Below are 5,275 nucleotides of genomic sequence, written 5' to 3' on the forward strand. Positions count from 1 at the left end.
TCTTGTTTGTACTCCTGCTTCTTTCTGCCCCACAATCTGAGTTTCTGGATGATTCTTTTGAACATATCTGGATGGAGTCTTCTCTTCTATTCTTGTCTGCTCCTCTGGTTCTTGTTGAGATTCTTCTTCTTCTTGAGGTTCTTCTTCTTCATCATTTCGCCTTTGAGAGTAACCTTCATCTTCTTCAATGTCTTCATGATGAACTTGCCTAGGAATATATCCCTTCTCATCAACCACTATATCAATACTGTCAACAATTCTGCCAAGTCTTTTATTGTAGCACTTGTATGCTTTGCTATGTGGAGAATAACCAAGAAGAATGCCCTCATCTGCTCTTGGTTCAAGTTTGCCAAGTTGCTCATCAGTATTCTTAATATAACATTTGCTCCCAAAGATTTTGAAGTGCTTCACGGAAGGAGTTTTACCACTCCAAAGCTCATGAGGTGTTTGAGTGCTGTTTACTCGGACATTTGTTTTGTTAAGAATAATAACAACAGCATGTGCAGCTTCACCCCAGAAGGTTGCAGGAGTACCTGATTCATCGAGCATAGCACGAGCCATTTGTTGGATAGTTCTGTTCATTCTTTCCACAACCCCATTTTGCTGAGGAGTTCTAGCTGTAGAGAATTCTCTTCTTATCCCATGTTCATTGCAGAAATCGAAAAATTCATTTGATGTGAACTCCCCACCTCTGTCAGATCTGAGGCACTTAATTTTGTTTCCTGATTCATTTTCAGCCAATGCTTTGAAGGATTTGAATTTTTCGAATGCTTCATCTTTGTGCTTCATAAGCCCTAACCAAACAAACCTTGAGAAATCATCAATGAATAATATCATATATTCTTCTCCTCGAGGTGTCCTTTTCCTAAATGGACCACATACATCTGTATGGACTAGCTCAAGAGGCAAGCTAGCTGATCCTTCCTTCTCTGGAAAGTTAGTTCTGGTTTGCTTTCCAAACTGACAAGATTTGCATATGGTGTTGTCTGGAATTTTGATATCTGGAAGATCGCGAACTGCCTGATATTTGCATGCTTTCCTTATTTGTGAGAAGCTTAGATGTCCCAACCTTCTATGCCATAACCAGTGCTCTTCATCCTTGCTAAGATAGCATTGTTGTTGTCCTTCTTCAAATATGTACAGATTATTTGGAGTTCTTTAGCCTTTGAGAACTGTTTTACCTGTATCAAGATCACAAACAAGACATCCATTCGATCTGAAAATAACTTCGGTTTTTTGATCACACATTTGGCTGACACTTAGTAGATTATGCTTCAATCCATCAACATACAAAACATTTCCAGCCTTGACCTTTTCTTTCAAAGGAGCAATACCTTTTCCTTTTATAGTTGCAGGAGTATCATTTCCAAAAGAAACTTTCTTTCCCTTTTCTAAAGTAGAATAAGATTCAAGTTTTTCTTTATCACCTGTCATATGTTTCGAACATCCACTGTCAATGTACCATAGATTTTCCTGTCCTTCTGCATAAAATGCTATCCCACATCTTTCTATTTGAGGTTCCTTTATTCTCCATGTTTTGGTGCTCGTGGCTTGTTCCTTTTTCTCCTGAAACCTGCTCCTGCATTCAGAGTCTTTATGACCAAAATTATTGCAAATAGAACATTCAACTTCATTTTCAAGAACCGAAAAGTTGTTATAGGTCCTTTTTGTAATCCCTGTCATACTTCTTTGTTTTTGAGCTTCCCTAGTCATGATCGTTTTATATGCAACACATTGAGCTGCTTTGTGACCAAAGTTATGGCAAGAAAAGCATTGTCCATTGAAGAAGCTTCTGCGGTTATTGAATCTACCAGCCAACTGATTGTAATTTCTATTTTCATCTATTCTTGAGCCAAACTGAGAAGATTTCACCTGTGGTTGGTTGTAGCTTTTGTTCACCCTTAAGAAGGATTGTCCCTGATAGTTTCTGTTTGTAATTCGTCCCTGCTTTACCTGATTATCTTCATTGTTCTTCTGCTCATTTCTTCTTGCTGCATCAAGATAACTTTTTGAGGTGGATGCTTGAGAGGTTTCTCCATTATAGCCCAAACCTGTCTTGTTTAGAGGAGACCGCTGCACATTGATAATCTCATCCAAAGTTTCAGATCCTTTGACAAACTTAAGATTAATAGCTTTTGTTTTCTCAATTTCTTTTCTGAGACCAACAATTTCACCTTCTAGTTTTTCAAGATGTTTTTCCTTTTCATCAATTTGAAATTGCAAAGTATCAATGATCACACTCTTTTCTTCTATGCATCTCTTGAGTCTAGTAATTTCATTATAGAGATTATCCACATCTACAGCATCCTCATAATCATCATCTTCAAATGCCATTAACAGTTTATATTTATTACCTTGTTCATCTTCATCATTGTTTGATAACCCATCACTATCTTCATGGGTGTAGTAGCTTTTCTTATTTGCACTTTGTTTCTTGTTCCATCTAGCAGGTTCTTTTCCTTTATCCTTATAAGGACATTTTGCAGCATAATGACCTACTCTTCCACAAGCAAAGCATTTGAAAGGTAGCTTACCTCTGAACCTTCCAGAACCTCTTTGAAGATTTCTGACAAAATTTGATTCTTCTTCCTCTTCTTCTGGAACATGGCTTGCTTCATAGTAATCTTCTTTTCCTGATGCCTTAAAATCAGCTTCCCTTCTGTCAGATGGACCTCCCTTTCTCATTTCATAAGCAGTTAGAATTCCATGTAGCTGAGACATAGTGAGAACACGGAGATTTTCTTTTTCTTCTATTGCAGATACTTTAGATTCAAACTTGGGGGATAATGATCTTAGAATCTTTTGAACTACTATAGTCTCTTTTATTTCTTCACCCAAATTTTTCATGCAATTAACAATCTCATCTACCCGAAGAAAATAATTAGCCACACTTTCATCATTATACATCTTGAGAGTCTCATATTGAATCCTGAGAGTTTGAAGTTTAGCTTGCTTTACCTGTTCATCTCCTTCATAGCTAGTGATCATTTTGTCCCATATCTCTTTTGCTGATTTGAAGTGCATGACCTTCATGAATTCTGTTTGGGATATACTTCCTAATAGAGTACTGACTGCTTTTGCATTTGTTTCATACTGCTTTTTCTCAGCTGGATCTGTAGGAGTAGCTGAAGGAAAAGCATAGCCTGTTTCTACAATGTTCCGAACTTCTGTACCAAGAGATTGAAGATATGCAGTAACTCTTACCTTCCAATAATTGAAATTTGTCCCATCAAAAATCGGTGGCCTGATTGATGCTTCTTTCTCGTAGTTGCTCATGATGAATGATCTACCTTCAAGCGATCAAGCTTTCTCTGAAGGACCTGCTCTGATACCAATTGTTGGAAATAATACTGAGAGGGGGGGTGAATCAGTATTATCAGATCAATCAAACTTTTTCAATGCTCAGAAACATATACGCTACTTTAGTTAGGTGAACCAGCGTGTACACGCTACTGTGACTAAATAAAACAGCGTATAAGAAGAAAACTCATAATTTAGATAGCTTATTCTTCAGTTAAGTTCATCAGGACATTATTCACCACATTAACAGTAAACAGGTGCAGTATAACAGAACAGATCAAAAAGCCACACACATGAACACCAAGATATAAGGTGGAAACCCAATGTGGGTGAAAACCACCTGCTGCAAGTTGTCTCTATCTTTCTTTAATATGAAACTTCAGTTTACAATCTTTTGTACTGGTGTAGCCTTATACCAGTACGCAGGCTACAACCTGCAGAAGGCTACAATCTTCTCTCGTTCTCCAAACTTCCTTGGAAGGGAGCTCCAACCCCCTTTGCTCTTGTACTAGCCAAGATACTAGTACGTAGGTGCTGACCTACAATCTTCTTTCCTTCAGGTACCACCTTTCATACATTTTCAGACTGGATATTCCTGAAGCACAACATTACAATCTGTAGACCCCAATTCATTCAACTTTCACAACAGATCATTGAAGCATAAAACAACCAATACTTGAATTATCAAACTTTGAATCACTGAACCACTGAACCCTGATAAACCATAGGCACAACTTCCAAGGACTAACCACCATGGACCAAAGGTACTTTTCCACATACACGCGCTTTTTCTGAAGCCAACTAGCGTGTACACGCGACTTGGGCTTAACGAACCTGCGTATATGAACTTCCTTGGAATGCTGTACTAAGATCTGTCTTCTGATTAAGATGCCATCACCTGTACCAACCTCTGAGCACCTGTACCAACCTCTGAGTGAGTTGCCATCAAGGACAACACTTGAATCATAATGCCAACAGGTTTCTTGGACAAAACAAGATGTCGAAATGCATTCATGCTGGAAGGTCAGAGTTTATGCCAACCTTGGAATGATCCAAGGTCCAGTCCTACGCATACATGACAACAGATTAACATAAACAAGTTAGAACTACAAAAAAAATATGGCAGACTAAAAATATTACAAGCCCAACATTTGTAGCAGTTATTACTTGGTCGATGGAGAGTAATAGATATAGTCCTGTTGCTCCAAATGTAGCCACCATTCTATTATGAAGGAAGGAATGCAAATGATGGGCCAGGGGAGTAGTGGAACGTCTCTCGGGATACAACCCGATGACCAGATAGAATATTGCAATGGCTAATTTGCACAAAATGTTGTTAGAGGGAAAGAATGCTAAAACTGTCCCTCTTACACAGTGAAACAATCAACCAAATGGGTGAATGGCATCCAACATTAGAGGTTAGGGTTTTCCAAACAAATGTACATCATCGATGCGATGCCAGATATCTAGACCTTGGATGACTCGTCTTCTTTGCAAAAGGGAAGCTATAGGACAATGGTACCCAATCATGTGGTCTAAGATGCATGGTGGAGGTGGGCAAGAGACAGGTCATGCGAGGAAATAGTTGTCACTAGGTCTCCAAAAGAGCACCAATGTTAGGATTTAACCCCAGCCCTATCATATGAACCCGAAGGAAGAGGTAACAACACAACATGGATCACACATGCAATATAATTAACGGAAAAATCCAAATCTAGGGAGAAGAGGTTAGAGTATAGTGAAAATTAAATAACTGTATAGGTGGTGTGTTTATTAAGTTGTCTCTATCAACATGATTTATAAGGCACCGTTTTACAATGGAGACAATACCCATGCTATTAAGTAGATAATGTATTTCTACATGGCTAAATTAAGAAACAAATGGTAGAAAGAGTGTGAAATTATAGTAGGTTTGTATGTGACAAATGGCATCAGAGCCCAGGCTATAACATTGGGCTTGAGAGAGACACCACCA

This window comes from Pinus tabuliformis, chromosome 2_1 (assembly GCF_031772625.1).
Source record: "Pinus tabuliformis cultivar Carrire ecotype Pingquan chromosome 2_1, CPIR1, whole genome shotgun sequence".
Taxonomy (NCBI): domain Eukaryota; kingdom Viridiplantae; phylum Streptophyta; class Pinopsida; order Pinales; family Pinaceae; genus Pinus; species Pinus tabuliformis.